The sequence below is a fragment of the Durio zibethinus genome, chromosome 13 (genome assembly GCF_047325235.1).
Source record: "Durio zibethinus cultivar Kanyao isolate XHJ-2024 chromosome 13, ASM4732523v1, whole genome shotgun sequence".
In the NCBI taxonomy this organism is placed as follows: Eukaryota; Viridiplantae; Streptophyta; class Magnoliopsida; order Malvales; family Malvaceae; genus Durio; species Durio zibethinus.
This window is the reverse complement of record NC_143174.1, coordinates 804,277-816,841: the sequence shown is the minus strand read 5'-3', so window position 1 is coordinate 816,841 and position 12,565 is coordinate 804,277. Positions and strand designations below refer to the sequence as shown.

The 12,565-nt window shown below is 40.7% G+C and overlaps 1 pseudogene; it reads right to left on the bottom strand.

The window, feature by feature from the left end:
• LOC111302642 (putative cyclic nucleotide-gated ion channel 15) lies at positions 1–9,777 on the bottom strand (annotated as a pseudogene).
• Positions 9,778–12,565: the final 2,788 nt, after the last annotated feature.

Genomic DNA, 12,565 nt, shown 5'->3' with positions numbered 1-12,565 from the left:
TTTTACAGCCTAGCGAAGAAATAAACCATTTTGCAGGCATTGCTCACTAATACCAACACACTAGATCCCGATTTGGGGAGTGTTACAATTCATTCCTCATCTACCGAAAAATCTGGCTCTGCTGGTTTCTGCAAGGAGCTGACAACACCGGAATGCATATTAACACCTCTCCTAGTTCTTGCTGCTATTCTGGCTGCAAACATAGCCAAGCCTGAACCAGGTGCGGTTGGTTCAGGTTCAGTAGCCATGAGGTTCTCCTTAGCTCTAAGTTCAGCTGTTTCCTTTCGTCTTTTAAACCGACGCCATGCTGCTTGTATGAAGCAGGCAGCCCATGTTCTGCACTGGTGTGAGCAGAACCGAAATTTGTGTCGTTAGGTGTTTACTATGTAGTCTTCTAAATTGTGATGCCACAAACATCAGATCTTCTGCTCTAAGAGCAGAGGCCTCTACTTCTGATATTGCTTTGACCGTGCGAGTTGAAGATGGGAGAATGACACTAGGACGAGGATCCAAGGCCCATGTCAACAGTTCCTCACCGCAGAAGTCTCCTGGCCCGATCCGGCATGAGTTCAAGAATCCAGTACGGCCACCTTCGTAGTGTAAGAATCTAGGTGGCCTCGAATTATGAAGAGCATCTCATTGACAGGATCACCTTCACGGACTAGGAATGTGCCTTTCGTGCTTAAGGCAGGTTTAAGCCTCTCGCAGATTGCATCTACCATCCTTTCATCCATTTGATCAAACAGCGGTACCTGTTGATTTAATACATAAAGTTACACATCAAGCTTTCTTTTCATTTTCTTCCTCCAAATAAGACTTGTGAAGCAGCCAAACAGTCAAGCACCATTTATGACTTGGGTCTTGGTACCTATAGGCTTGTTGAAATAAATTGCATGAAGTCTAATGTAATCATAACTGTTGGGTCTGATGACTTACTCGTCGAACAAGGTCTAAACAGAGATGGCGTTTGATGTCTTTCCGGAGATCCAAGGGAAGGCCTTTGAGTAGAGCTTCTTCATCAACTCCTCTTGTAGCTAGCCACGCCACTTGTACTGATCATATTTTCTGACATATTGCCTTAACTCAGGAGGAAGCTGCCTGTGACGCATCCATTGTTCTGTATCAGTTCTCTTGATTCTCCATTCTTCCAACCTAACAGTTGTCTTTTAAAAGTATGTCTGCCAGTGAAAAATGATATCAGAATTACCAACAATATAAGAAGTCAAGTCATAACATCAAAATTTCTGGGTAACTCCAAAACCATCTCTAAGATTTCAGTTAGCATTGTATGAGATGTGGCCCTTATGACTTGGTTTTAAACCTTAGAACTTTGGCCTCAAGAATTCGAAATTGAATTTTGTCCGGGCATATGCTACAGCCTATATGCTATTAATCAATCTTTTCTCAAACAAGCTAGATGCTTAAATTTTCAATAACTGCATAAGGACGAATAGTTTTAGAGACATCACTTGGAGTAATCACTTGCCTATTCCCAATGAGCAGTGCAAAGAGAACCAGCCCAACTGTTGCAATAATGATGGCAAAAATTATTTCTCCAACGTAAGTGCTTGTGCCTGGATTTTGTCCCAAAGAACTGCACATAAGAGACACAGCATTAGAGTTTAAGCAACAATTAGTGTCATTCTTTAGTTGGAGATGCACTTTAAATTCTTTAGAAAGAGAGACATTATGAAAGCTTGATTCCATTATTGATATTTTAAACTTGTTGTTGATCGAAAACAAAAGGAAAATGTGATCTGAAAAACAAAGAAGTATTATAATCTTATATGAAAGTGAGAATATTTTGGGAGCAACTTACCTCAAGTTTTTCAAACCCCACCAAAGGCAGTAAAAGTACTTGTTGAAGAATGGTGAGGTTGTGACATCGAATGTCAATAGTTGGAACGTGGACTGCATAGGTTATTAATTTTGCTGGACCTGAACCAGGCATCCCTGCCAGGGTCTTTAACCCTTTGGCAATCAAAATATTTATGCTGACGAGATGACTCCTCAAGATCACAGGCACTCCTCCAACATTCTTGTGGCTTTATTGAAAGAAGGCACCAGAAAGCTCCTAAAACCTTTTTTAAAAATATACAAAAAAAATACACTGAATTTTCACTCCACACATTGTTAGGGATTATTGACATTCAGGCATATCAACGACTTCTTAACTTGTTAATTGAATGATTGTAATGCTCTCAATCCCATATTGAAAGGATCTGTGGATAAAGAATGATAAATATATAGAGATCTAATTCCAAACTTGTGAGACACTTTTTGTAGGATAAAATTGTAAGACCTTCGGATCAAAACGGATAATATCTCGCAGGTTAGGTGCGAGTCTCTACAAATGATATCAAAACGGTCACCAGTCGACGGTTGTGAAAATCACTAAGTGTTACACAGTAGGGACATGGGATGTGATCTTGGTCATGTAGATAGACTCGGCTTGACAGAGATGTTCGAAATCTCACATCGAAAGGATATATGAATAAAAAAATGATATATATGTAGAGACTTAATCTCAAACTTGTGAAGCGTTTTTTGTGGGACAAAACCGTGAGACCTTCGAATCAAAGCGAACAATATTTCATAAGTTAGGTGTGAGTCTCTACAAAGATGTTATCGAAGGGTAATAAGAAAGCAATAAATATGAATATGAACATTAGAAACTAATACTATCAGCGAACAAAAATTTTGTTGTTCTGACTTTTTTGTTTTCTCATTTTCCATACTAAATATGGTTCTTTAAGTAGGAGAACCTATGTTACTCCAACCTTTCATTTTTCTTGAATATCTGTATCCAAACACACATCAGACAGACATGGATATGGAGGTCCAACCCTCCAAATAGAAAGAAAAAATTACGTGTACCTGTGTAGGACACTGAACCTTCTGCAACACCCATCTCGAGTCCGAGTAACATGTATAGAGGAGAATATAGTGCAACATAAAAACGGCCATGTATATTTGTAGAATCACAGTTAATCTTAAAGAAGACAATAGGTTTCAGAATCACTTACATGACTTGCCAGAATGTATAGTAGCAGGTTATAAGCAGCACCTACACATGCTGTTTGTCATGAGCCAACCTTGTATAGGGTCATGACTGGGACTTAGGTTGCCATGAGCCACCTATGTATAGGGCCATGGCCGGGTAGATCCCTTGTGCTAGGAAAAGTGTCCCAATTTCAAACATTATAACGGTTACTGGTAGCATAGCTCTAAAATCTCTAAGGCTCTTTAGGGGGTGAACCGGCAGTGTAGTGTTGGGCTGTCTCACCGGGTGCTATGCGAGCTTAGGCCACCCATCAAGGGCTGCCCCCTGGCCCTGGTGATGGTGGGAGGTCCCGATGTATGATTCCCGTTTATAATAAAATTCACCTCGATTGAATGCCCGATTGTTGCCTCGATGCGTTTCTTTCTTCCTCGATGCGTTTCTTTCTTTCTCGATATGAATGTACCTTGTTGTGTGTGTGTATGCTTGAAATTGACCTCGATATATTGTGTCTTATTGTGAATGCTTGAGACTAACCATGGTTTATGGTTACTTGTTCAGATATCGATCTATTGAAGGCTGACTTGGGTGAAAGCGTCTATTCAAGTGCCGCACAGGTTAGTGCTTGTTGAGAAAAAGCTTAGTCCGTGACACGTGGTATCAGAGCACGGTTGAGAAGTGCTAGAAAAATGAATGAGATGGCCACAAATGGTGGACCGGATCATCAACAGAGAATTGAGGAACTTAAGGCCGCGGTGGCCGCAATGAAAACTCATATGGTGACGAAAGACCGAGTGAAGGAGATCGAGATAACCCAGCAGAAGTTGTCCGATACTCTCCACAATGTGAGCGAAGAGGCTAGAGATGCCTTGAACATTCTCCAAAAGGAGTTTGAGGAGCTCAGAGCACAGGTGAGCATCCTACAAATGGCTATGACCAGATCAGATTCGAGCTCGATGAAAAGGGGACAAAGGCCCAAGGTGCCGGAGCCTCGATGCTATGAGGGGGCTAGGGATGCTAAGGAACTCAAAAATTTCTTGTTTGACATGGAGCAATACTTCCGAGCTATACACATAAATTCAGAGGAAGACAAGGTGACAATGGCATTGATGTACCTTACAGGGGATGCTAAGCTGTAGTGGCGCTCCAAGTTTGTCGATGACGAGTGCCCGAGTAAGACTTGGACGGATCTGAAGCGAGAATTGAAAAACCAATTTTTCCCGAAGAATGTGGAGTATATGGCTCGAAAGAGACTTCGAGAGTTGGTGCAAACCGGAACGGTGCGAGAATTTGTGAAGAGCTTTTCTATCCTGATGTTGGATATTCGAGACATGTCCGAAAAGGATAAGATGTTTTATTTTCTTGAGGGCCTCAAGCCTTGGGCAAGGACAGAACTACAAAGGCAGAAAGTGCAAGATGTGGCCACGACCATGGCTGCAGCTAAACGCCTTCACGATTACAATGATGGCTACTTAAAAAAGAAAAATCCTCCATCAGCTGGCAGTAACTTTAACTTTGGGAGTGGGAGAAAGATGACTAGGTTGGACCGACCCTTCAGTGGGGGATCAGACATGAGGTCCTTTGGTCGAGATAGCACCCAGCCCAAGATAAGCAACGCAGGGATTTTCAAGCCTAGGCAACCACTAGCTTGCTTTTTTTGTAAGGGGCCACATTGGGTGGCTGAATGCCCGTACAGGGGAGCCCTTAATGCCTTAAAGACCTCATCTCAAGAGTCCGCAAAAGCGCTAGAGAGCGTTGAAGAAGCTGAAGAGGAGCCAGCCATGATAGGTTCAATAACATTCTTCAATGCCCTTCGCACCCAATTAAACACTATAAAAAAAGCACAGAGTAGAGGCTTGATGTATGTGAACTTGACGATCAATGAGAAAGCATCAAGGCCATGGTGGATACGGGTGCAACCGACACTTTCATCACACTAGAAAAAGTAAAAAGGTATGGTCTTCAGATTAGTAAAGACTGTAGACGGATGAAGGCAATCAATTCACCAGCCTTTGCGATCAGTGGAAGCTCCAAAAGTGTAACAATCCGATTGGGGCCATGGGAGGGGAATGTAGACTTTACAGTTTCCCTCATGGATGACTTCGATGTTGTCCTTGGATTGGACTTCACGATGTTGGTTCAGGTCATCCCTATCCCCGCCGCTAGCTGCTTGTTGTTCTTAAGAGAACACTCATGTGTGGTGCCAGCCAACATCCTACCAAAGAGTGAGAAGAAGATGATTTCAGCTTTGCAGTTCAAGAAAAGGATAAAGAGAGAGGAACCCTTTTTTGTGGCGGTGCCGATTTACAAAGAAGGGTCGGAAGTAAAACTAATACCGGATGGGGTGGAAAAAAGTGTTGAAAGAATTCAAAGAGGTGATGCCAAAGATGTTGCCTAAAGTTTTAACCCCTCAAAGAGCAGTGGACCATGAAATCAAGCTCCTCTCAAGAGCGAAACCCCCTGTTAGAGCGCCGTACCGCATGGCCCCGCCAGAGTTGGTCGAACTAAGAAAGCAGTTAGATGAGCTGCTACAAGCCGGGTTCATCAGACCATCGAAGGCTCTTTTCGGAGCGCCAGTGCTATTTCAGAAGAAGCACGATGAAAGTTTGCGATTATGTGTTGACTACAGGGCCCTAAACAAAGTCACCGTAAGAAATAAATATCTCATTCCCCTTATAGCAGACTTGTTTGATCAATTGAGTCGGGCCAAATACTTCTCCAAATTGGACCTGAGATCTGGCTACCATCAGGTCTGAATCATTGAGGGAGATAAGCCAAAGACCACTTGTGTGACACGATATGGTGCATTTGAATTTCTTGTTATGCCTTTTGGACTGATCAATGCTCCTGCCACATTTTATACACTAATGAATCAGGTGTTCCATGACTACCTAGATAAATTTGTAGTCATCTATTTAGACGATATAATGGTATATAGCTCTACTTTGGAAAAGCATCAAGAGCACCTGCGTCAGGTACTTCAAAGATTACATGACCACTAGTTATACGTAAAAAGGGAGAAGTGTGCATTTGCTCAGACCCGAATCCATTTTCTCGATCACATTGTCGAACGTGGCCACATTCGAATGGACATGGACAAGGTTAGAGCCATCAAGGAATGGACAACACCGAAGAATGTTAGTAAGCTTCGCTCATTTTTGGGGCTAGCCAACTACTATAGAAAGTTTGTGGAAGGGTACTCTCGCAAGACCACAGCCCTTACGGAGCTATTGAAGAAGGAGCGTAAATGGTGTTGGACGAGTGAGTGCCAAGAGGCCTTCGAGGGATTGAAAGATGCTATTATGAAAGATCTCATCTTAGCTCTCTCTGATATTGAAAAGCCCTTCGAAGTTCAGACGGATGCATCCGATTTTGCTATTGGATGAGTGCTTTTGTAACAACATCACCCGATAGCATTTGAAAGTAGGAAGCTAAATGAAGCTGAAAGGAAATATACAGCCCAGGAAAAAGAACTCATCGCGGTGGTTCACTGCTTGAGGGCTTGGCGACATTACTTGTTGGGTTCACACTTTGTCGTGAAGACAGACAATACAATCGTTAGCCATTTTTTCACCCAACCAAGGCTTACGGCAAAACAAGCTAGGTGGCAAGAATTTTTACCGAAATTCGACTTTTGTTTTGAGTACACCGTTGAAAAGACCAATCAAGTGGCCGATGCATTGAGCAGACGAGCAGATCTAGCGAGCTTTAGAAGAATTACCCTAATGGCGACTAGTAGAGCCACTACAGACATTCACAAGTTGATTGGAGATCACTTAGGGAAGAACCCGTAAGCCTGTGCCATTCTGAAGCTAGTGGAAGAAGGGAAGTCCAAGTACTTCTGGTAAGAAAATGGGGTCCTATGGACCAAGGGGCCTCGAGTATTTGTGCCAAGAGCAGAAGGTCTGAGACAAATGTTAATGAGGGAATGTCATGACACACCATGGGCGGGACACCCGGGTTGGCAACGCACCTTGACGTTATTGAAACAGGGATACTATTGGCCTCACATGCGACAAGATGTGATGGACTATACAAAAACTTGCCTCATTTACCAACAAGACAAGGTTGAAAGGAAGAAACTTGCAGGCATACTTGAACCACTACCAGTACCCACCAGACCTTAGGAAAGCATCTCCCTCGATTTCATTTCGAGCCTACCCAAGGTTGGTGACCTTAGAGCGATTTTGGTGGTAATTGATCGGTTTTCTAAGTATGCCACATTCATTCCCGCTCACAAGTACTGCATCGCGAAAGACACAGCTCGACTATTATTCAAACATGTGGTCAAATACTGGGGTCTCCCTTAAAACATTATCAGCGATCGAGATCCGAGATTCACGGGGTCATTTTGGAGAGAACTTTTCAAGATATTGGGGTCCTAACTCAACATCTCCTCAAGCTATCACCCCTAAACCGATGGTCAAACGGAACGGTTCAATGGATTATTAGAGGAATACTTGAGGCACTTCGTTCAAGCGAATAAAAAAGACTAGCCTTCATTATTGGACGTAGCTCAACTCTGCTTTAATTCCAACAAAAGCTCTTCCACCAACAAGAGCCCATTTAAGGTGGTCACCGGACAATTACCAAGGCTACCCCACACTTCCTTGGAACAATATGAAGGAAAAAATCTGAGAGCTTTCAATCTCAGTAAAGAGTGGAAACAAAACACAGAGATTGCGCAAGCCTACCTGAAGAAAGCATCAAAGCGGATGAAGAAATGGGCAGACAAGGATCGTAGAGCTCAACAATTTCAAGCTGGTGATTTGGTTCTTGTCCGACTAGTTTCTGAACAAATCAGGTTCCTGAGAAAGAGAGATCGTAGATTGGTGCGCAAATATAAAGGTCCAGTAAGGGTCCTTTCCAAGGTGGGGAATGCTTCTTACAAAATTGACCCACCAAAGTGGATGAAAGTGCACCCAGTATTTCATGTGAGCAACCTGAAACCTTTCCATGCAGATCCTATAGATGCTAGCCGAAGGGAGCCAACCAGAGCCGCCATCACCATGAAGCCACCTTCAAAGCGTCGAGTTGAGGAGATCTTAGCTGACAGGGAAACCAAGATATCTCGAAGACTAGTTCGGGAGTACTTAGTGAAGTGGGAGGGATTAGGACTAGAAGAAACCAGCTGGGAGAGAGAGCACGACCTCCAGAGATTTCAAAGGAAGATTGAAGAATTTCAAGCCAGCAAGTCGACGAGGATGTCGATAGAATAGGTGGGGGGAGGATGTCATGAGCCAACCTTGTATAGGGCCATGACTGGGACTTAGGTTGCCGTGAGCCACCCATGTATAGGGCCATGGCCGGGTAGATCCCTTGTGCTAGGAAAAGTGTCCCCATTTCAAACATTGTAACGGTTACTGGTAGCATAGCTCTAAAATCTCTAAGGCTCTTTAGGGGGGGTGAGCCGGCAGTGTAGTGTTGGGCTGTCTCACCGGGTGCTATGCGAGCTTAGGCCACCCACCAAGCGCTGCCCCCCTGGCCCTGGTGATGGTGGGAGGTCCCGATGTATGATTCCCGTTTATAATAAAATTCACCTCGATTGAATGCCCGATTGTTGCCTCGATGCGTTTCTTTCTTTCTCGATGTGAATGTGCCTTGTTGTGTGTGTGTATGCTTGAGATTGACCTCGATATATTGTGTCTTATTGTGAATGCTTGAGACTAACCATGGTTTATGGTTACTTGTTCATATATCGATCTATTGAAGGCTGACTTGGGTGGAAGCGTCCATTCAAGTGCCGCATGAGCTAGTGCTTGTTGAGAGAAAGCTTAGTCCGTGACACTGTTTCTGTCACAACACCAGTGGCCTTGACAATTTGTGATGAGAGTGGAAACATAAGGAAAAGTCTGGGAAGGTACTGAAAAATTATTATGAATCGGAGCCCGTTTTTGGTGTCTGTCATTGTTGAACCTCTAAGATTGGGAATGATAATCCAAATCAAAACCCGGAGTAAAAATGAAACAAATTAATGCCATAATTTTACACATATTAAATCATTAAAATGCTATGAAAAGAACAAATATATATCACTTTCATTATAAGATACCTGAGGAAGGCGGAGGGCAGCAATTAAATCAATCCAGAAACTCTTCTGAAGGTACCTGGAAGCAATCTTCCTGGAATCTATAACAAGCTCTCCTCTCCCAAATACACGAGAAGGAGGTGCAATGTAAGCTGTCCGAAATCGAATGAAAATCTGAATTATGTAGAAGGCATCAGCCAATGATCTAACTATAGTGAGGACAACTTCAAGTGGTATTCCAATATCAATGCAGAGTTCCTCCCAAACTACTGGCAAATAAAAGAAGAGAGGATCCACAAACAAAGAAACTAAGCATGCTACTAGAAAAATCTTGTTCCATCGGCGAATGATTGGCCCTCGAGGATCCAAAATCTTCTTCTTCACTGTCTCAAAGTCCTCGGAGAAAACTCTGGACAGTATTTTAGCTTTTAAGAATTTTCCTGTCCTCCTACTAGGCAACTCCTTCTCAGCCTTCTTGGAGCTAGACTCCGATATTAGCTTTCCATCAATATTATATTTCAGCTTTATCATACCATCTCCATTAATTGTGGGGAGCTTTGCTAATTCAACATCATCTTGAACTCTGAAAATATACATAATGAAGCCACTAATCAATGATTGTTCCATTGCTGGTTTGAACGATTAACTTATGTAAAAGCAGATCAATGGGAATAGAAGAAATCCTAATAGAGACATTAAAGAACAAAGGTGGAACAAACCTTACAGATCTTGAATTACCATAACCCATGTTGTTGCCATCGTTTCAGTTATTAGTTTTGATCTGTAAAAGGACAAGACAGAAAGGCAAAGAAGTTCACACAGGGCCGGCCGGCAAGTCGCAAGAACTCAAAGCCACAGCCCACAAGAGCTGAAAAGGCTCTTCAATGGCATCTTGAACCAGGAATCATATGACCAATGGCACTGGCACAGACCATTCCCTTCCTCTACCCTTTTTAGGCCAAAAAAGGTGGTCAAAACATGTGACCAACTTCTTTATTTAAATCTTCATGATGGGCTCCTTTCAGACCACCATAGAAAATTGTTTGATTCCATAAAGTCAGTATGAGTTGAAGCAGGGAAAATATATCATATAGCCATACGTTATCTGTATTTTTTTTGTTGTATATATCAAATAAAAACAAACACCAAAAACTTAAGATTTTGATACCCTAACTCCAAGCCAGAAGAAGCAGTAAATAAATGGCGAAAAAGTCTTGGATTCACTATTCACACCATTTGGAAATTTGCTCAGCAAGATTAATCTTGCAGAAGAATGGAAGATAAAATATTGAACACGACAACAAAACAAAGCTAAACGGAACATGATTCTAAATAGACAGAAGTTAGATCTTTGTACTGATTCCAATATACAGGTAATAGCATTGCCAGTTGCTAGCAAAAGCCTAGAGAAACCGCTACAGAGAGCATAAGTCCAAACCATGTCAAATAATATTATGTTGTTTTACTGTGCCGAATTTTTAAATAATCAAATTATTAATAGGAATGGAAAGACAGGGAAACAGAACCATTAACCATATGAGTTTGTCCAAAGGCTTTAAAAAGAAACTCAGAAAAGAGAAAGGAGAAGAGGGTTCTGTCAGTTAATGTACTTTTCAATTCATTTATTACTATTATTGTCTTTTGTTTTTATTTATTTGACTTTTTTTTTTGCAAGATCAGAGGAGTTGACTACGTTAGATAAGCATGACGATGGAATCTTGACATGTATTGTCCGGTGATGTACGATGTTTCGGTGTTACAGCAGCAAAATGTTTGGTAATAGAAGTTTCATTTTCTGTCTTTTTCGGGACGACCATTGCAAAAATGTATTTCATCCTTATTCAAAGTAAAGCATTTTAAAAACCAAATTGTTAACTGGTATGTAATGGCATTGATTAAAGTCAAATTAAAAAATATAATTAATAAAATATTTTTTGAATTTGATAAAAATAATATATTATAATATAATTTTTTAAAATAATAATTAAATAATTTTTAATTAGTGCATATAAACTTCAATTAAAGGATTTTTTTTATAAAAATAAATTTTCTCAAATTTTTTGGCCAATATAATTTCTCTTAATTTAATTAATAATGGTATGATTTGTATCTAAGTTGCACAATGACTAGATAAAAGGCAATATTTGTTTTTAAATGATTATATTATACTAATAATCTCTAAGAAAAGAAAATATGAAATAAGCAATTATTCTATCATCTCAATTTCCTTCTTAGGTAATCAAATTTTAATTGACAAGAAAAACAACTCAAGAAAAAAATTGTGCTTTCCACTAATTATCCACTTTTAATTGTTAGGAATAAAATTTCCATTTAATCATCAATTCATCACTCACGTGAAAATGGTATTGGTCAATGGTTGAAATTGGACATTTGTGTAGAAACTGACAAACAAATTAATCTAAAAGTTTTTCATCTGTATTCCAATTAAGACAAAGAAATTTATTAATGGAATTAACAATAGAGTGTTGGTACCATGAATCCTGAATATTATTATTCATTTGGATAAGCTTACCCCACATCATCTTGAAAAATTGAATGAAGCTGAAGAAATTCACCATTTAAATCAAGGTTGAAGCAGTTTTTGTAACAGGGTTTGGTCTCCCTTTCTTTGTGATGGTGCAGAAAGTTTCCAGAAATTTCAAACAACTGTGTTCTCTTCTCCTTTGTTCCTCTATAAAATCCTGCCATTTCAATCAGTTCACATATTATTGCTAGCTTAAGCTCACCAACCATATATTTTTCTTTAACAAATCACGAGGATTACTTGGAAAACTTTATTAGAGTTTATCCGACAAGCCAGCAAGATCTTGCCCCGTACCATGAGGATGAGACCAGCTCAATGTTATATGATGGTACAGCAGCAAGGGAGAGCCCTGCTCTGCTAGAAAGTAAATTCATGGCCCCTCATATCTTGGAAGCTACAGCCATATTATGGAAGCCACAAAGATCTTTAAATTCTATGCATGGATCAATGCATGAGCGACACTTCTTTGATGTATAACATACCATTTCTTTTTTAATTTTCTCTAGCCACTTGATATGTATATACATACACCTACGGTCTTAGATTGTTATGACATTAACTGGATGAAAGTTTCACAAATTGTTCTCACGTTTCTTTTTTTTATATGGCACGAAATGGATTACTGATGTGTGTTTCAAACGTATCGACGATTCTGATTGGGAACATGTTACAGCTGCAGATTGGTTAGACTTCTCATTATTGATTTTCATGTCCCCCTATATGCACCTGATTAGAATTTTGATCCTTTTTTTTTAATGGGGAATGAGATTTCATCCATCCAAGCTGTCAAGGATATATGGCTATTAATTAAGTTACATCCTGACAACCTGCGAGGAAAATGACTTGTACTTACTGCAGTGCAATTTAAGTTTTACTGGGCTGAAACTGGGATAAAAAACTCGAGCTCCAGATGGTGGCATAACATTCACTAACGATCAATGCTCTGGCGTATTTGTTGTTCCTGGGACCAGATGCCATTGCCAGGGCCTGT